A 22,353-nucleotide genomic window follows, 5' to 3' on the forward strand; every position below is an offset into this window, starting at 1 on the left:
ATAAAAGGTGATACTGTTTCCACCTGGGCCCCTTGGGATACTCCCTCTTGGAATCAGTCACCACAGCAGGAGGAAGAGGAAAGACCTCACTGAGAACCACATGAAGGTGTTCTGGTCAACAGCCCCAGCTGAGGTGACAGCCAAGAGCCAGCATCAACCTCCAGACACATGAGGGAGTGAGTTTGGAGATGACCTAGCCCCAGTCACTATCTGACCACTACTAAATGGACATCCCAAGTAAGAACCGCCTAGCTGAGCCCAACTACCCCAAAATCATGAGAGAGAAAACTAAAATTATTCCTGTTCTTTTAAGCCACTAAATTTTGGAACAATTTAATACATAGCAATAGAAAACTAGAAGTTACCTATTAAAATCATTTTTTAATGTCAGGAAGATTAAGTTAATATTAGAAACTTGTTTTTTGTTCCCTATAAGCATGTTTTTAAGGTAATGTCTTTCTTGTACAAACTTAAAAGTTTGCTTTTAAGGTGATGTCTTTCTCACATAAAATAAAAGTTTATGAAGTCTGTTGTAGTGAATACGTGTTGCTCTTTGTCTTGTACCCTATCCTCCAGTTCAGGCAGGTTTGTGAGTGGTTCCCATGATTCAGGGAATGCCAAGCAGCTGACCCACCGTGCTGAGATAGTCTATCTTGAGAATGAACTGCTATGAATAGGTAAAAGTTAGGTTGCTATAACAAAGAGGCTCCAAAACACAGTTAGAGAAACAAAGAATTATTTTGCTCTCATGTAACAGTTCAGAAGTGCACATTCCGGGGCTGGCAAAGTGACTCTGCTGTACAAGGTTATCCAAGGATGCAGTCGTTTCATGCTCTTCCTCTATCATCTCCTAGGGTTATCTTCACCTGCATGGTCAACACTACTCACTAGTACTGTATTCACATTGTCACTTGTAGGAAGGGGCAAAGAGCAGTGAAAGGCAAGAAACTTCCTTTTTTAAATAGATTCCAAAACTTCCACCCACTAATTCCGCTATCTTCCCATTGGCCAAAACTTAGAGCCATCCCTAGCTACAAGGAAGGCTAGGAAACATAGACTCTAGCTGAGCAGATATATATTCAGTTTTGGCACACAGACTCTAAGATGGCCCTATGATCCATTTTTCCTGGTTATTCACACACTTGTATAATCCCCTCTGCTTGACGGTGGGCAGAACCTGTTTCTAACCAATAAAATATGGTAACAGTAATGGGATGCATGTGATTACATACGAAGAATGTGGGAATATTCCCACATTAATATGGGAATGTCCATGATGCTAGGAGACTCTCCCTTGCTGGCTTCGAAGAAGCAAGCTTCCATGTTGTGAGCTACTGTATAGAGAGGGCCATATAACAAGGAAGTGAGGGCAGTCTCTGTCCAACAACCAGCAAGGAAGTGAATGCTGCCAACAGCTACGAAATCTGATATGTCAGAACACAGAGAGTGGTTCCATCCGTGCAAGAGAGCAACAACAACATTGATACCAGAAGGCAAACTTAAGGCCTTTAGTGAAAGAACAATCACAGGGGACCAACCACTCAATCTGCCTGCCCAGCTCAAGTCATGGAGGTCAAATGACAATTAGCACATGAGCATACAACCCATGTAAAGGAGTGACAGTATGATTCGGATGCTGAACAGCACCAGAGTAACTGAGCCTGCGTTACCATTGCACAGTAGGAACAGACCTGCAAATCTGACTCCCCAGAACAAAGACTGGATGAGCAATGTTAATATTTCCCCAGAGACTCTCTTCTGTTTCCTGGGTAAGCTGACCAACCTTTCTGATTGATGCATTGTTTTCTGGCTATTCTTGCAAAGCAAATTTGCCAGGCAAGGCCACCAGGGACAGTTATGCGGATTATATGGATTACACAGTGTACAATGACCACAACCAACATCATCAACATTCATATGGATTTCATATATTTGTATATTATTATGACATTCATCCAACCAGGTGGAAGTCACGTTCTGAGGAAGGTGTATGTCTTGTAGTAAATTACATAAAACTCTGTCTGGACTACTGGCATTCCTTGATTTATAGATGAATCATTCCAACTTCTGCTTCCATAGTCACATGACATTCTCTTGTGTCTGTGTCTGTGTCCTAATTTCCCTCTTCTTATAAGAACACCAGTCATTTGATCAGGGCCCACCCTAAACCAGTATGACCTCATTTAACTCGATTATATCTGCAAAGAACCTACTTCCAAATAATGTCACATTCACAGATACCAACAAGCGTAAGGATTTGAACATCTTTGTAGGGACACAATTCAACCCATAACAATATTAAGTCTTTATTTTCCTCCACGGACAAGATAATCTAGTTTACCTCAAGAGAGTATATTCCTGTTATCAATAGGACTTTCACCTAACACTCAGCAAAATAATATTCCCGATTGATGGTGCTAAAAAATTTACCCACTTCATAGGCCCTGAACTATTTTTTTGTTTGTTTTTAACTGTCTAGTTCTCTGGAGCTTCTGAGTTTGCAACCTAGAGTCCATTTTTTGTAGGCTGGAATCACTCACATTTGTAAGGTGGCTACGTATGTATCTATATGTCCTCTTTTGTATTGTTCTTTAAATTTAACACTCAAAGAATAAATTTTATTTCAAACTTCTTAAAGGAAGTTACCACATAATAACTGCCACATACTGACAACAAGAGCTTTGTGTTGCTTTTAGAGTAATATACAATGTTCGGTGAGTGGAAGTTAATAGAGATGCAGATTTTACTACACTATGGAACAAATTTCTAACCATTAAAGTAATCTGAACATGGAATGGGGACTGGTCTAAAGTACTGAGTAGCCTGCTCCTGTAGGTGTTTATTCAGAGGATCAATACTTGCTATATCAAAGACTATATATCAGAGAGTGAACAGTGGCCGGCACTTAGTAAATGCTCAATAAATAACAGATGAAGCAATGATAGAGAGAAGGTTCTTCTGAGGGATCTCATCCAAATCCAAGATTCTGTCATTTTACCAGGGGTCCATTTAGAAGAAAGTCATTTAGTATCCCTAACATTTGGGCACTTTGTATTTTTATTGATAATATTATTACTACTAACAATAATAGCTGCCAACCATTGAAAACTCATATTTCTAAGGCTTTATGCTAAGTGCCTCATGTTGTCTCATGTAAATACTTATATGAGTTAAGTATTATTATTCCACTTTACAGGTGAGGAAACTAAGGTTCACACTCTTTACATGGTATATGTAAGATCAATAAGCAGTAGGACACTTCACCATCTCCCCTGGGACACAGAGATGACTGACCAGAGGACAGGTACTTGGAGCTGTACTATAGGAGCAATTCTCAAAATGTGGTTCCCAGGCCAGTATGTCATTTTCACCTGGGAACTTATTTGATAAGCAAACACTGCAGCCCCATTGCTGACCTACTGAACCAAAGCCTCTGGGACTGAGGCCCAGTAATCTGTATTTTAATAAACCTCCAGGTGACTCTGATATATGCACAAGTTTGCAAACCACTGTGCTAGGGAATAGGATTTCGTCGTGCCAGAATTTCACCTCAGGAGGTACTTGTCCCCTGATACAGGTAACAACAAGTTGATTAGAAAGTCACTGTACTGGGAAAGCAGAGAAAATGATTCATTTCTTCAATACCTACCAAAATGTCACAAAAGAAACAAGGCAAATAATCCATTGAGTGATCATGATTCACCACTCTCGGTAGCATCTATCTTCTATGTATATTGCTGTACAATCCACATTTGTTTTCTGACAGTTTCACTTGTTAACCAAAACCAAGAATACTCACTATAAATGATGTAAAAATAGGACTTAAAATTAGTGAAACTTACCGTATCAGTTTGCAATGAATTTGGCTGAAAACAACATATGCCTAAGATAAACACATATTATTCATTCCAGTCAGATACTTTAAAGAAAAAAATTTTTTTAAGAATCCAGACTCTGATAATCAGTGGAATATTAAACACTGATGTCCTAAAATGAAAGGTTCATTATTCAAATATACTCATGAATTTGTTTAAAATGTGACAAATCCTACTACCCTTAATGCACTGGTAAACGTATATGCTAATGAGTTGGAAAAATGAAGAAAAAACAGTATACAAGATCACACCCAAATCCATCTGAAGCCATGATGCTTTGTTTCCCAGATTTCAAAACATGAATCTTTAACTTTACATTTCTCCTAACAAATAACCAATGTCCTTATCATTATATCATATAGAATCTATTTTCAAACTTTTTCTTTTCTTTAGAGATTGAGTACAGCAAAACAGGAAGAAGTATGTTAAAACAAACCCTTTTATTGAAGTAAAAGAAATGCAAGGCCTTTCACCATTAGTATTTAGAAGATAATCCCAAGAGGTGGATGAAGAAAGGTAGCTAAGCCATAGATAAAAGCAGGCTCCTGGCCACAGAACTTTACACCAATGTCAATGATGCTGGAGTGATGCCAGAACTCCTCAACTAGCAAACATGAGTCACACAGGTTTACACAGGGAAAGGGCAGAGGGAGCAGGCTGGGATTCTATTCGCCATAGCCATGGGAGGTGACAGCAGATTTTCTCATCTTCGAGTGCTTAGGATAGTATTTCTTTATTAAAACGACGATAACCCAGAGAAGATACTGTGATGATGGGGGTGGGGGGAACACCAGAGGAGCAAATTGTTTCAGTTTAGTTCATACAGTTCTCTTTCCAACATTGCTGGATTCAGAGACACCTAATTATATCACCACATGCTTTGAAAAGAACATTTTTTCACTGCATCTAAAACAAGCATATGGTGAAATATTTTTTCAGGGTTATCTTTTAAATGAAGTGAAGAAGAACTGATGTAGTATATAATACTTCTAATACATAAGAAGCTTGAAGACCTTTGAGATATAAAATCAGAATAGATGGATTAATAATTTTCTTGACATATTTTTGCATGTTTGATTAATTGGTGTCTTGAGACTATGTCATTTTATTTCAAGATTTGAATGTACATGGGTTAATTTCATAATGGATATCATTTTAATTGGATTTGAAATTGGGGTTTATGTCTCTGAGGATCTTGACTGGTCAGGGTAGTCAAAAGTATTAATTAATGCACCTCAGAACATTAACTTATTTTCTGAATGCCTTACGGTCTTCCTCAGTTCCTAGATTTGTGAAAGTTTTCCTCTCAGCATGAACTCATGCCCATACATTTGGATGTTATAAAAGATTAGTCAAACGTAAAATTATGAAAAAAAGTTTTTAAAAATTACCATAGGCCTTCTGTTGCTGATTTTTAAATTAGTTTTCTGAAAATCACTTGCAGTATCTAGGAAAAATTCAACTGTGTGTTTCTTGAGCACCTAGATCTACTTTCTATCAAATACAAATGCATTGGCCAGTGTTATCAAATTAAGCCATTTAAACAATGATTGTTGTTGAACTGTTTTAGAAATATGTGTGTCAAAGTACATGTCAAGTAGGCTGGAAGTCAAAAAGCATGAGAATTAGTTGTGATCTTTCATTCACTGTTTTTGTAACCCTGGCCAACTTAACCTGTCTTTTTGTGTTGGGTTAACCTGTCCTTATTTGCAAAATAATGCTTCATTCTAACATGGCTATGGTTCACTGAAGTCTGGGTCTATGAAGCGCCCAGAGTGAAGAGCCTGTGTCTGTTTGCTGATTTTGTTGTATTGATTGAGAGACCTACCAGTCACTAAGGGACACAAAATACACACTCTGCAGTGAGGTTTGGAGAAATTCTGTAACAATTTCAGGCCTAACAATGAACAGAAGTCATCCTTATAGTGCTCCTGTGCACATCAGCGGGTCCCAATATATTCCCAGAAACCTCCTGAGGTAAGGCAGGTGGTCCAAGAATACCTTCCAGGAAATATGCAAGAGATCCTGCGCCCACTACCTTCCCATCACAAGAGTCTTGTTCCATGAGAAAGCATAGTCCTTAGAGAAATGCAAATCAGAACTACACTGATATATCACCTCACACCGGTCAGAATGGCCATCATCAAAAAATCTACAAACAATAAATGCTGGAGAGGGTGTGGAAAAAAGGGAACCCTCTTGCACTGTTGGTGGGAATGTAAATTGATACAGCCACTATGGAGAACAGTATGGAGGTTCCTTAAAAAACTAAAAATAGAACTACCATATGACCCAGCAATCCCACTACTGGGCATATACCCTGAGAAAACCATAACTCAGAAAGAGTCATGTACCACAATGTTCATTGCAGCAAGATTCACAATAGCCAGGACATGGAAACAACCTAAGTGTCCATGGACAGATGAATAGATGAAGAAGATGTGGCACATATATACAATGGAATATTACTCAGCCATAAAAAGAAACGAAATTGAGTTATTTGTAGTGAGGTGGATGGACCTAGAGTCTGTCATACAGAGTGAAGTAAGTCAGAAAGAGAAAAACAAATACTGTATGCTAACACATATATATGGAATCTAAAAAAAAAAAAAAATGGTTCTGATGAACCTAGGGGCAGGACATGAATAAAGACACAGATGTAGAGAATGAACTTGAGGACACAGGGAGGGGGAAGGGTAAGCTGGGACGAAGTGAGAGAGAAGCATTGACATATACACACTACCAAATGTAAAACAGATAGCTAGTGGGAAGTAGCTGCATAGCACAGGAAGATCAGCTCAGTGCTTTGTGACCACCTAGAAGGGTGGGATAGGGAGGGTGGGAGGGAGACGCAAGAGGGAGGGGATATGGGGATATATGTGTACATATAGTTGATTCACTTTGTTATACGGCAGAAACTAATTATAAAGCAATTATACTCCAATAAAGATGTTAAAAAGAAAAAGAAAAAAAGAAAGCATAGTCCTTTAGGTACATTGCCCTCTGTCTGGTTTTCTTACTTTGTGTGGGTGATTAAAGACTCTCATGTCATTTCGAACCAGAAGGAGGCGAAGCCTCACAGGTATTTGATATGATCTACAAGGTCCAGCATGATTTGGCCACCTGCCTACCTCTAACTCCCCCTGCCTTGGCAAACAGTGGGACTCCCCCAGCCCTCGCTGCTCCAGGTGGACCAGCCACTTCGCCTCTTGCCCCAGGGCCCCGGCACCTGCAGCTCCCTCTGGAAGGCTCCAGTCTCACGCTCCATGGGCCCACACACACAGTCTTGACCAAGTAAGTCATTCCAATCTCTGTTAAAGTATCATTTCCTCAGGGAAACTTTCCATAACCCCCCAGTCTAGGTCCAGTTTGTTTATGAACTCTAAAGGATTATGATCCTTTCCTTCAATTATCTACATTTGCAATTATGCATTCATGATGGGATTATTTCAATAATGTCTGTGTCCGCAACTCAGTGGTAACATCCACTACAGTGTGTACTTTGAACCTTTTGCTCACCAGTTCTATCACTCAAATTCATGGGTGCAAGCAACAGACACCAATTATGACTGATTTACAACACAGGAGACATAAGGGTTAAAACCTACATCAGGCACCAAGCTGCCTGGATTTGAATACTGACTCTGCCATCTATTACCTCTGTGGCCTTGGACAGCGTCCTTATTTTCCATGTGCCTTAGCTTTCTCATATGTAAAATGGGGATTATAAGGGGATCTACCTATTAGAACTGTAGTGAGGATTAAATGAGTTTATTCATCTAAAGCACTTAGTAAGAACAGAACAAAGCAAATGTTAAACATCCAATAAATTTTGACTATTCTTATTTAAGCAGAAAATAAATGTATTAATACCAATTTTAAAGGTTATTTATGTAATAATGAAAAGTTACTAAAAGGTTATTGGGTAATACTTGATGTTTCTAGAAAAGGGAAAACTATAGGAATAGAAAACAGATTAGGGTTTGGGAGTGGCTGAGGGGTGACGACAATGGTGGGTACATAACTTTATATACTTTATATATATATATACTTTATATATATATATACTTTATATATATATATATATACTTTATATATACTTTACTTATACTTTATATATACTATATATATTATCAAAATCCATAGAACTGTCTACCACGAAGAATGAATTCATTGCATGTAAATTTAAAAAATGAAAGGTTACTTGAAAGCTCATATAATCACTATATTTTTGGAGAACTAGATCTAGAACTGAGCAGAAATTTTAAAAGGCCAGTCAATATTGAGGACCACAGCCCAAATCAGTTCTGTGTGGACAAGGAACCACTATTTCTGGAGACTGGATGCCAGAGACCACAGCACCGCCATCATCTGGGGCATGGAACATGCAAAGCTCCATCAGGATTCACTACCCTTGCTATCCCTACAGCCCCTGGAAACTGGATATGAACACTTCATAGCAACCACCTGCCAGATGAGAGGATTCGCTGTCCTGACTTCTCAGGCCAGTAGCTACCAATTCAATGTCTAATGTGGGTGCAAAAATTAGCTAAATCTAGATTATGAACACATATTTTAGCTGCAAGGGAGGCTGGATACACCAATGTTTCTGCTTTATAATTATGGACAAATGCTACCCCAACAACATGAATAAGGTAGAAAATTATCCTGAATGTAGGCATGGGTTCAGATGCTGGGCATCAAAACATAAAAACTAATACAAAATAAAGATGTCAGTGATAGTTTTCAGTAAATACTTGTTGGATCAGATTTACAACAGAGAGCCGAAATTAGGCCTTTCAGAAGAGGAGTTCTTATTAACAAATAACTTTAATGGCTGCCTGTCCAATTTAGTATAAACTAGAATTTAACAAGAAGCAGTATGTTATGGTGGAAAGGGAACTGAATCAGACGACCATAGATCTTGAATTCACTGACAAATGCCTGGATCCCCCTTAAGGCTTTACTCCTTTATCTATCAAATAAGCCCTACACAGAACTGTTATGAGAGTGAAATTAGGAGAAAAATACAAAAAAAACCTCTAAAACCCTATATAAATGTAAGTTATAAAATAATACCACCCATTTAAAATGATTTAAATCTCCATGTGCTGAAATGGTAAGGTCTCCAAGATATAAATGCTGGCGAAGATGTTTTCCTTCTGCTTCACATCTCCATGTCAGCCCATGGGAGAGGGCATACTCCCACCTATGCTCCCAGGCCATCTCTCCACCCACTTCCCAGCTACTCTTCTGCCTCCTGTGAGAAGAGGAATTGTTAATGTTATTAGCCTGATGCTTGGATCAAATTTGACTAGTAGCAGGGCTACTATTGCTTAAAAGTAAGATTACCGGGCTTCCCTGGTGGCGCAGTGGTTGGGAGTCTGCCTGCCGATGCAGGGGACACGGGTTCGTGCCCCGATCCGGGAAGATCCCACATGCCGCGGAGCGGCTGGGCCCGTGAGCCATGGCCGCTGGGCCTGCGCGTCCGGAGCCTGTGCTCTGCAACGGGAGAGGCCACAACAGTGAGAGGCCGGCGTACCTAAAAAAAAAAAAAGTAAGAATACGTTCCACTGATTTTCTACTGCTACCTGTTCCTATGCTTTTGGTTCACAGAGCAGAGCCTAGCCTCAGAGGCAAGCCAGCACACCCAGCCATAGGCTGGCTAGGTAGCTGGACTTAGGAAGCAAGGGGCAAGAATACCTGCTTAGATGGCTTGGCCTCTTCCTCTTGAACCACTGCCACTTCACAGGGAAACCTTCTTCCTTCCAAAGATATGGGCACTTACCCAGCTAGTCTATCTTAGAAGTCATTACTTGTACTTTGACCCCTCCTCCCTGCCTCTGGGCGGTTGTTTACTAGTCAAGAGTCCTGGAGAGAAGATGGGCCAGTGGTAGGATTTAGTATTAAAATTCCATCAAAAATTCCAGCAAAAATCTTTTAGAAGAAAGAAAAGCCTTAGAACAATATCTATATTATAATTCTGTTTCTGTCAAAATAAAAATGTCCCCAAATTCTGTGTATGTTCTTATGCAATTATGAAAATACTTTTTGAAAAGGTAAGAAAGGATGGAAACTAAATTCTTATCATGGCTGCTGTTCAAGAGGAGAATGGGTTGGAGGGAGTTAGAGGGAGAAAATGTAAAGAGAGATGTTGACTTTTTCCCTGTGTAGTTCTGTATATTGTTTGGATTTTTACAATGAGCATATATTCATATATTATGTGTGAGTGTTTCAAGGTTTTCTGCTTATGATAAATACATACAAAAATAACTTGCTGAATGTAAGAAATCTAAGGAACAACAAATCTCATACACAAAAGATTTGCTTAAGAAAACGTATGGCCTTATTTAAAACATAACCTCCTCTCCCCTCAAAAAAAACTACAAGAACCATGAGAATTTGTGGGGAAAATCACTTTTAAAAAGATAATAAAAGATATAATACAAAATAATTCCTATTTTAAATTTAACTCTTGGTTTGCTTAACTTGCTTGTCACCTCTGGGCCTTTCCTAGAACTAGACAATTAAACAATAGGTATTCTGAGGGATGGATGAAGGATTTTGAATTCTCTGAGTACAGAAGAGAGGATGTAGTTTGCCAGAGCAGGAACTGATTGTCTTCTGAAGTCAGGTGGTATGATTACCAAGTGCTATATATTATACATATGCACCTAGACATATAGCACACACACATACATATGTCTATTAACATAATTCACACAAAATATGTATAACAGAGCTTCCCAAAAGCAAGAGCCATAATTTAGCCATCTTTGTATCAGAGTACCCAGTGAATAACCTGGCACGTTATGGTCAACACAAATATTCTGAGCTGTGTAACAATATTTTAGCTACCATTGATTGAAGACTATGCTGGCCACTTAAATACACTGTCATTTAACCTACAACTTACTAGGTAGGTATTATGGCTTGAATTATGTTCCCCCAAAATTCATACATTGAAGTCCTAACCCCCAGTACTTCAGAATATGATTCTATTTGGAGATAGGGTCTTTAAAGTGGTCATTAAGAAAAAAATGAGGTCATGCAGGTGGGTCCTGATCCAATATGACTGGTGTCCTTATAAGAAGAGATTAGGACCCAAACACACACAGAAGCAACACCATGTGAAGCACTGGAGGATAACAGCCATCTACAAGCCAAGAAAAGGCCTTACTTGGACTTCCAGCCTCCAGGACTGTAAGCAAAATTAATATCTGTGGTTTAAGCCAGTCTGTGGTACTTGTTATGGCAGCTTGAGCAAACTAACATAGTAAGTAAATTATTTTACCCTACTACCTGATTCTTTTGAGATTTACTCAAGTCTGGACAGTGTAGCCCAATGGACTTGTAATGGATATCTGTTTTGACAACAGTACCCCATTTTCTCTAAGGGTTTCTATTCCATGGAGTCCTTGTGGGTCTGCTAAGCAAAGGGTGAGCACGTGATCAAGACTATGGCATCCTAAGATCCTTCCCACTGCAGTTGGCCCAGGCGAGACTTCCGGACCAAGCATTCAATCAGCCTCGCTCTCTTAGCATCTGAAATCTGAGCAGTCACACAGGACAGAAGGAATTTGGAGCTGAGGCATTTCAAGTCTAGTGCCCTAAAGAGATTCTCCATGAGTTCTTACCATAGAGATCTCTGGAGCCACTCTGCTTGTTGACCTTCCCAAGGCCCTGAATTTTCAACTCTTCCTCTTCTTCTGAACCAGTTCTTTCCCTTTTTTGGCCTAAGCTCAGTAAGGGACAGTCTTCTCTCCTTGAAGCCAAAAACACCTCAGTGATACACATATTATTTTGTACAATCAAGTCCTTCCCATGATAGTCTCTTAATAAATGAGTTAATTGTATATTCTTGGGCTCCTTCACAAAAAAAAAGTCTGAAAATGCCTTGCAAAATAAAACTCTCCATAACACCTATCCAATGTCAGTAGGTGACAATGCCATTTCACAGATGAAAAAGGTCAAAGAACAGAGGCTAACATAAAAACAGACTTTTGCAACATACCAACAGAACTTAATAAGAAAATTAGGTCAAGAGAAAACAGTGCATGGCAAATTCGAATTACAGAAGTATAGAGTTTGCTCCGTAACTAGGTCAGAGTTTGTACCTGCAGTGCACTATGGCACATGGCTAACAAGGAGCTGGACAGCAAGTAAGCACAGGAGTTTTGCAACAATAACTTTACCCTACTGAACTCTCAACCCCCAGACCAGATGGTTTCCACAGAGACAATCTACATCATTACCAACGTGACTTAATAACATGACTTGGTAAAAGAATTTTAAAATCACTTTCAATAGCACTGTTTACTGATATCACTACACAAGAAATATGCAAAGTTCTGTCTATTTGCCAAAACAGTAATTTCCCACAATGAAAATTACTTATTCTGCATTTATTATTTGTATCACTTGTACTTTGTTGGCATAAAGTTTATAAAAAATATATTCTCCCAATCCCCATCAGTCACAATTTCAAAATTGCCTAGAGCCAGGTAATACAATTAGATCTCAGAATTAACATAACTTTTTTCAGCTTAAATTTTAAAACATCAATACAGCTTTCATTTACTTTTCCATCCTCCTTCTATATTAGAAATTAAATTTCTTTAACTTTTTTCTAACACCTGGGAGATTTTTTACTTGCAGTTTCTGCTTTTCTTTATCCATCAAGGAACTGGTACATCAGTTTTCAAAAGCTTTATAAGCCACAATCTAAACTGATTTCATCATTTATGTAACTGCGCATCATTCACCCTGCCAGCTTGTTAACCTCAGTTAGTAAGTATTAGGAATGGCCTTTTATATTCCAGTGAAGTAAGTCACCTACTAAGGTAGGTTAACCAACAGGATCAGCAGAAAAGCCTTATTATCGTGTACTATGCCCAAGGAAGTTTGCAGGTGTCCCCATCACCAGCCCCAGAGCTAATATTTATTTTGCCCAACTACAAATCTACAAATCAAAATCTCTCCTTTCCTCTCCCTCCCTTACTTCCTACCTTGCCCTCCTTTCCCCCCACCCCCTCCCCTTCTTCCTCCCTCTCTCCCTCCCAGTTTCTGAAGGTTTCCATCTCAATGTTCTGGATCAATCAATCCCTGCTCAACAAACTAGCTCCCAGACAGAGACAAACACAGGAAGAGAAAATGTTATGACTTAATGAGTTGCTAAAAACCTCCACGGTGCTTTTCCCTTTCTGTAACTGTTCACATTGCCCTCACATTCCCACACCAATAGCCACAGAAGTTTAAGGCCTGGTCTCTCTGGATCAACTCTGTTAAAATACCTACAGGTACCCTTGGTAAATTAGTGTATGAATAGCCATTACCAAGGAAGGGGGTCTTGTGCTATTGGGATGAAAAACACAAGCAGTAAATACTATAGACTCAGACATTTAGCCCTGAAGTGATCCAGTCATCAGTAAAAGCACAGATTTAAAGGCAGGAGTGAAGGCACAGGAAAGTATAAGAAGTAAGTCATGATCCAGAAGGAGATAAGGAAAAGTCTGTTAAGGTGAATTTCTTCAATCAAAATGGCAGGGGCATGGGCTTCCCTGGTGGCGCAGTGGTTGACAGTCTGCCTGCCGATGCAGGGGACGAGGGTTCGTGCCCCGGTCTGGGAGGATCCCACATGCCTCGGAGCGGCTGGGCCCGTGAGCCACGGCGGCTGAGCCTGCGCGTCCGGAGCCTGTGCTCCGCAACGGGAGAGGCCACAACAGGGAGAAGCCCGCGTACCGCAAAAAAAAAAAAAAAAAAAAGGCAAGGGCAGACCCACGGTTGCTTAATACACAGACTTACAATTTTTTTTCAATTTTTTTAAATTGGCACAAAAGTGAATATTTATTTAGAATGAGAAAATAAATAACAATGAATTACTCATTTTTTTAAAGCTGACATATCTGACAGATTTTTAAGACTGTTTACTACATATTTTAATCTGTACACTCACTGACCATGTCTTTAAATGACAACAATTAGCTCATATTTTCTACAGAGAGAATAGAAAAGTAATTCAATCTTTCTTCTAGCATGGTTGGCAGATTTTTGCTTTTTATTACAAATAGATTCTAAACGTTTCTTTTACAACACCTAATACGGAATGTTGAGTAAATTTTTAGTTTTTTTTTTTTCTTCAAATTTGACAACTCTTCTCATTAAGTTTCTTTCATATATGACTGGTTTCTGGTTCTACGCATTTCAAACCTTGTTTCTCTCCTCTGCCTATGTAGTTTCAGTGCCAAGAACACGTTCACATTGCAAATGCTCCTGGTCTTGCACCTTCAAATCCAGCTGCCACTGTAGACAGCAGTTCTACACAGGGACAATAGCTTTGGTTGTGAAACCACGTGTTAAATGGAGAACACACATCAGCAGCCATTTCCTTTCTATAACATTTCTCTGTAACCAAGTCACAAGATACAGAAGCATTAGAGTATCAAGCAAATCTACACCCGCTTTTTTTTTAACATCTTTATTGGAGTATAACTGCTTTACAATGGTGTGTTAGTTTCTGCTGTATAACAAAGTGAATCAGCTATACATATACAAATATCCCCATATCTCCTCCCTCTTGCATCTCCCTCCCTCCCACCCTCCCTATCCCACCCCTCTAGGTGGTCACAAAGCACAGACCTGATCTCCCTGTGCTATGCGGCTGCTTCCCACTAGCTATCTATTTTACATTTGGTAGTATATATAAGTCCATGCCACTCTCTCACTTCGTCCCAGCTTACCCTTCCCCCTTCCCATGTCCTCAAGTCCATTCTCTATGTCTGCATCTTTATTCCTGTCCTGCCCCTAGGTTCTTCATAACCATTTTTTTTTTAGACTCCATATATATGTCTACACCTGCTTTTAAAATGTATGTTAAATGGAGTAAATCACATGAATTTGCCAATAATTTCCTCCTCACCAGAGCAGTTGCTTCTTGTGATTTGGCTTTCTTCCAGGCCTTTTTAGATAGCAGTGTTGACCAAATTATCCTGTTATTCAGAAAGCTCAATGTAACATTAGATCATATTTATTTTCAATAATTAAATTCATACCCAGCTGCCAAACAAGAAAAGCATTCCTTCTAACGCAAACCAAAATCAGTTTTAAAAAGACATTGCTCACAAAGAGTGCATGTAATGAACCAGAATATCCTATATTTAAAGCCACACATAGCAACGTGGGCAACTCTGGATACATTAATTTGCAGGCAGTAGGGGGAAGTCTTCCTATTCACTGTATTTCGTTCTTATAAAATGTAAAGTTATAAAATGTAACTTATAAATCTTATTAAAATGTAAAATGTAATGTTCTATCCTAAACAGTACTGAAGAATTGATCATCATTTCCAAAGTGCCTAATATAGAAGCTAGATTTAAAAACCATGAAATAGAAACAATAATTCCATAGAGTTAATTGAAAGCATCTATTCACACTATTCTTAGGATGGCTGTAAAATTTCTGGTTTGTGTCAAAATCATTTTATAAAATTGAAAAGCTAACTATAGCTTTTGTTACTCTGAATTTAACAGTTTACTACAACGTGGAGACCTAAAAATACTGCTTTATCACTCATTTAATCCTTTAGGAAATTCCTATAGAAAAAAGAAGTTTAGGAGTTCAAGACAAAATAAATGTTTTGAAACTCTGACTACAAGCAATAGTAAAATGTTGTTTAAAGGCAGCTGTTCTCAATCTTGGATCCTTGTTAGAATCACCTGGGCAACTTTTAAAACTCCTACTGTCCAGACCACACCCCAGACAAATTAATTAGGATTTCTGCATATAAGGCCCAGGCATCAGTCCCACGTGATTCTGATGTGCATTAAAAAGTGAGAACAACTGCATTACACTGTATTTGTAATGAGCTGGCAGGCAAGAGCAGACAAGAATATTTGCTGTGATTTAATTCAGAGGGAATGAATTTATCTAATGCAGTAAACACCAACAAGATTCATAGAAAACCCACAAAACTTTTAAGAAAATTGTACTAACAGGAGCACCATTGACTTAGACTAAAGGGGACAAGGAAGAAGAGCCATAGTGCCACCAATGTTCTACAGAGGGTGGAAAGCAGGTTTAGTCTGCCCAACTACCACATGGGCCATGGAAAAGGAAGGATGATACAGAGGGCAGAACCAAAGATCTTAGAGTGTGGAGCCAAGAGCACAGAGACGTATAACCAGGGCAGAGCCAGGGCCTGATCAAGGAACTGGCAGCCTGTGCCCAGTTGGATTTCAGAATTGCTATTGATCAGGGGACTCATTTTCCACTGCTGCCATAACAAATTACCACAAATTTACTGAACTGAAACAACACAAATTTATGATCTTATAGTTCTCTAGATCAGAAATCAGGTGCAATTTTCACCAGACTAAAACCAAATGTTGGCAGGGCTCTCTGGAGGCTCTAAGACAGAATCTGTTTCCTGCTCATTCTGGTGTTTGGCAAAATTCAATAGTTTGAGATTATAGGAATGAGTTTCCTATTTTCTTGCCAGCTGTAAAAGGATGGCCATTTCCAGCTGTAAAAGGATGGCCATTTCCTTCCATTTCTGGAGGTCATCACATTCCTTAGCTCATGGCCTCCATTCTCCACCTTCATAGCCAGCAGCAGCCTTTCTCTGACTCACTCTTCTTCCTCTTCCACTTCTAAGGGCTCAGGTGGCTCAAGTGACCTGGAAAATCCAGAATAATCTTCCCATTTCAGGTCCTTTAACCTTAATCACACCTGCAAAGTCCCTTTTGCCATGTAAAGTAACATATTCACAGATTCTGGAGATTAGGACATAGACACCTTTGGGGGCCCTTTTTCTGCTTACCATAATCACTAAGGGGTATAAGCCTTCTGTTCTCCCCCCACCTTTTTTTTTTTTAACTTTTTTTTTTTAATTTATTTTTGGATGCATTGGGTCTTTGTTGCTGCACGTGGGCTTTTTCTCTAGTTGCAGTGAGCAAGGGCTCCTCTTTGTTGCAGTGTGTGGGTTTTTCACTGTGGTGGCTTCTCTTGTTGTGGGGCATGGCCTCTAGGTGCACAGGCTTCAGTAGTTGTGGCTCACGGGTTCTAGAGCACAGGCTCAGTAGTTGTGGCACACGGGCTTGGTTGCTCCGTGGCATGTGGGACCTTCCCGGACCAGGGCTCGAACTCACATCCCCTGCATTGGCAGGTGGATTCTCAACCACTGCACTACCAGGGAAGCCCTTGTTCTCCCCCTTTTTAATGGAACATCTTCTGCAGTGACCCCCTCTCTGTCTCACCAAGGTATGCTCGGGGGTGGGGAGGGTTAACAGTGTGGAAGAGGACAGATAATCAGTCTCTTTAATGAACAGGTCTTCAGAGCAACTGGATCTGAACTCAAGGAACTGTACCCAAGTTACCAAACGTGAGGAACCTCAGCCACATCTGGATCTGATTTAGATAAAGAGCTCCTGGATTATGAGCTGATGCTGTAGTAGAATGACATTTTAGAAAACCTTGGAAGGGGTACGTATATTTTGCAAGTGAGAGGGATATAAATAATCTGCAACCAAAAAGCAGACTGAGGTAGACTGAAGATGACAGCAAATTCTTTATACTCCCCCCATTGAAACGTGGTCTACAGCCTCTCCCCTCGAATCTCATGACTCCTTTGACCAACAGAGTAGAGCAGAAGTGATGCAGTGTGACTTCCCAGGCTACTTATTGTACCTGTCAATAAGACAATGCTCAGAAAACATGTGCTGAGTGAGTGGATAAACAAAAACCTACTCTGTGTAGAAGTCAGGGCAGAAGATTACTTTATATATTAATAATGCATATGGTCACATACCATTTATTGGAGACTTACTAGGTACCAGGCAGTGTGCAAAGTGCTTTTATGAATGTATTATAATTGTATTATCTGCACTTTATAAATAAGAGCAGAGAGATTAAGTGATGTGAATAAAATCATGTGGTCAGTAAGTGGCTTAACTGGTATTCAAACCTGGATCCCTCTAACACCAGAGTCTCCTTGTTTGCCTTCTTCCTTCTTTCTTTTATTTCTTTTTAACTTCCTTTTTAAAGTTATTCATATAAACAGTCAAAAAAAAACCCCACAAATAGTGTAAAAAGTGTACAGTGAAAAGTATGTCTCCCTTTCACCTCTGATTCTGGTCTCCCGTTCCCATCCTCAAAGAAAAATGTGGCCACTAGTTTCCCCTGTATTGTTCTAAATATATCCTCCGCATATACAAATATATGTATCTTTTTTTACACAAATAGTAGTATTTTAAATGCAACTTTAAAATGTATTTTAAACGTAATTCAACTTTTTTTCATATAACCATGTCTCTAAAATTGTTAAACAATATACTACACTAACATATACACTAAAAAAGAGGTAAAAACTGGAAAATATCGAAGTAATTTGAGGCAGTATAATTGTTTAAACAATAAAACATTAATGTGGTGAAAACAAACAGAATACTTTATTCCTCAGGGTTTGTTTGTTTGTTTGTTTTTGTTATTTTGGGCTGTGTTGGGTCTTCATTGCTGTGCATGGGCTTTCTCTAGTTGTGCCGAGCGGGGGCTACTCCTCGTTGGGGTGCACGGGCTTCTCATTGCCCTGGCTTCTCTTGTTGCGGAGCACGGGTTCTAGGTGTGTGGGCTTCAGTAGTTGTGGTACGCAGGCTCAGTAGTTGTGGCTTGTGGGCTCTAGAGCACAGGCTCAGTAGTTGTGGTGCACAGGCTTAGCTGCTCCGCGGCATGTAGGATCTTCCCCGACCAGGGCTTGAACCCCTGTTCTTAACCACTGTGCCACCAGGAAAGTCCCAGAGTTTTTTCATTAAGTCTCTTAAACATGTGTTCTATTCCTTGAAACAGTTTAGGAGCATCAAATATTATGTTCATTAAGCAAATGAAAATAAAAACAGGCAATGTAACTTAAGTGGTAAAGTTTTATTCAAGCAATAGACACCCACAGAATCTTAAAGGATAAATGGCAGGGGTTTAGGTCTGACACATTTAATTAATTTTAACTAACCACTAGGGAAAAAAATATGAGGTGTATACAAAGAACAAAATATGGACATCTTCCATAGAGTTATGAAATATTTCTTTTTAAACATTCTGAACCTATAGCTAATTATCATATGGAAAAAATTATCTTGGCCACCTCTTATACTGAGTTTGCTTCCATCTATTATTGATGCAAAATAAAATTGGACTGAAGTTCTCTGAAGAGGAAGCAGAAAAGTTTTATTAGTATAAAAGGAGAAAATATAAATTTTACAAAAGATAAAAGGAAGATTTTGTAATATGAAAGATTAATTCAATACTTCAAAAATCACTCTCCTGGAACAGGCATTATGTTCAAAAATATGAGAAAATTATCAAACTGCATCTTTCAGGATAAATTTGGCCGATATATGTCATACAGAATAAAACTATCAATTAATAAAACCTGCAGTTCCTTTAGTAGTAAGAAAAAAAAATGGCCCAAATGTTTGGTTAGAAATTTTTCATCACACCTGAGTAGCTTACATATCAAAGTGACACCCTAAATAATATATATACACAAATAATTCACATTTGTCTTAGTTTGGATTCCCCCCAGAAGCACACTCTACAACAAGGATTCTAGTACAACTAGTTGATCTGGAAGGAGAACACAGGAAACAGTGTGGTGGAGCAGAAGTCAGTGAAGGGTGTTTTACTGAGGCAGTTAACACTGTGGGCAACCAAAGAGGACTCTGACAGTCAGTATTGAACATGCCCAGTCGAGGGACAAGGGAGCCTGGGTATCTATCCATTAATAGTCACTGATGCAAAGCTACTCCCCAAAGGTGTTGATTTGTGGCTGTTTCCAACCTGCTGAGAACCCAGGCAAGGGGGCTCAGGCCCAGAGAAAGCCCTCAAACAGTGACAAGGACTTTGTACTACAGGGGTGGGTGGGACCTGATGGGATTTGGACAGTCTCTGCTATATTTCAGACCAAGGGTAGGCAAAGGTTTTCTGTAAAGGTCCAAAGAGTAAACTTCTAGGCTTTGTGGGCCATTACAATCCCTGTTGTAGCTGCTCAACTGGGCAGTTGTAGCACAAAAGTAGCCATAGACAATACATAGACAAATGAGCATGGCTGAGTCTCAATAAAACTTTAGGAACACTGAAATGTGAATTTCATGTAATTTTCAAGTATTAAAAAATATCATTCTTCTTGCAATTTTTTTCAACCACTTAAAAATGCAAAAACTGGGCTTTCCTGGTGGCGCAGTGGTTGGGAGTCCGCCTGCCAATGCAGGGGACATGGGTTCATGCCCCGGTCCGGGAGGATCCCACATGCCGCAGAGCGGCTGGGCCCGTGAGCCATGGCCGCTGAGCCTGCGCGTCTGGAGCCTGTGCTCCGCAACGGGAGAGGCCACAACAGAGGCCACAAAAAATGCAAAAACTATTCTTAGTGTGCAACCATACAAAAACAGGAGGTGGGTTGTATTTGGTCCAGTGGCCAGTTTGCCAGCCCCTGTTTCAGACTATGAAGTTATTTAACAAACATTTATAAAATCCCATGGGAGATAACATTCAATTTGCAAGAATTTCATGTGATAGTATTTAATAACCAATCTAACACAAAAACTGCCCTAGTGTTTTGAAAAACAGTGTATTTCCATTTTAGTCTACTGATCTATGCTGGAGTTACTAATGAGTTATTAAATGTAGTGAACATGTACATGAAAATCCAAGTGATACAAATTGACCTCAGACTTGTCATTAACCTGTTCTTTTGTCAGAGTAATCTCATGTCTGATGACTACTAAAAAAATACATGAATTAGTAAATCACAGACAGTTTTTCATCAGTCATAAGTGCATTGTGCTAATCTGCATATTTAAATCAGCTATGAAGTCTACGTAATGCAATCTAAATAAGCAAGTATGGAATGTGATTTTTATAGAAGGGGACTTAGGTGAACTGGTTGGAAGGTGGGGCTAGTCTTGGCCTATGTTTGCAAGATAACCATGTTATTTTCCTTTACACTGTAAATTTATGTGGGATTGATAAATATGGAAGAAAGGCTGTAGATTACAGAAGGGTGTAAAGTCTTCTCCTCAAAGTGCCTCTTTATGCCAACACTACAGCAGGCAAAAGCATCAGAGAACCTAAACTCAATCTTCCACAGAGAGGCATGTTACCTTGGGGAACCCATCTGACCTCACTGATCATCATTCATTTTGAAAACAGACATTAAACACCAACTGAAACTATGCAAAAAGCACCTTGCTAGATGTTGGAGATGATCAGACACTGTCTTTTAAAAGTCCAAAATTTAATGGACAGATCACAACAATTCAACATGATAAGTGCTCAATTAAATGTGTGCACAATGCAGTATAGGATATCAGAAGGGAAATTCACTAAGGAGCTTCACACAGATAATATGTGAGCTAATTCTTAAAGGGTAAGCATGGCATGGCACGCTATGGGAAGACGTTTAGAATTTATCCTGCAGACAATAAAGAGATAAAAGGTCTCTGAGATGGAGTGTGACATGTGCTAAAGCACAGGCAGCAAAGGTGAAATAAGCAATCAGACTGAGAGACATATCTGAGCTAAAGTGGGCTGGACTTCCTTGATCAGATGTGGGATGAAGTAGAGCAGTAGTCCAGAGGACTCACATTGCTAGCTTGGTGGACTGGGTGAATTGTGTGGACTCTGATCTTGGTATACAGAAAGAACAAAGTTTGGGGAGAAAATAACAGTTTGGCTTTGAAAAAAGTATGTTTAAGTTACCTGTATTGTATTCAGAAGACTCACAGTAATAGCAGCCTAAAATTAAAAGAAATGTCTGGGATAATGGGTTAGGTTAGGAGACTCTAATCCATGGAGAGCTGTGAGAGAAAATAGAAGAGGCTGAAGACAAAATCCTGGTAGACACAAAAGTGTTCCTGTTCATAAAATGGATATCATTATGGGTCTTAAAGAAACATTCTGAATGCACAGACAGGATTCAAGAAGTTCTACCAAAAATTATTTATTTGTTGACTAAGCGAATATTCATCGAATACCTTCTAGGTACCAAGCCCAGTGCTAGGTCACAGGTTTGCAGCAAAGAACCAGATTTAATGTATCAAAGAGTTTACAGTCTATTGTGGAGACACATTTAACAAGTAAACAAAGTAAATTAATTCTACACCATTCCAAGTACTAGGAAGAAAATGAGTAGAGTGCTATGATAGAATAACCAAGGACCTAGTTAGAAATTTTTTTTTTTTTTAATTATGGTTTGTCAGGACCAAATTTCTCTGAGGAGGTTTCATTTAAGCTGAGACCTGAGAGAAAAGATGAAGGAAGCATTCCAGGAAGATGATAGCAAATGCAAAATCCTTTTGTAAGAAAGAGCTTGGGACTTCCCCGGTGGTGCAGTGGTTAAGAATCCGCCCACCAACTCAGGGGACACAGGTTCGATCCCTGGTCTGGGAGGATCCCACATGCTGTGGAGCAACTAAGCCCGTGCACCACAACGACT

The sequence above is a fragment of the Aethalodelphis obliquidens genome, unplaced genomic scaffold (genome assembly GCF_003676395.1).
Source record: "Aethalodelphis obliquidens isolate GAN/ISIS:26980383/991018 unplaced genomic scaffold, ASM367639v1 scaffold4, whole genome shotgun sequence".
In the NCBI taxonomy this organism is placed as follows: Eukaryota; Metazoa; Chordata; class Mammalia; order Artiodactyla; family Delphinidae; genus Aethalodelphis; species Aethalodelphis obliquidens.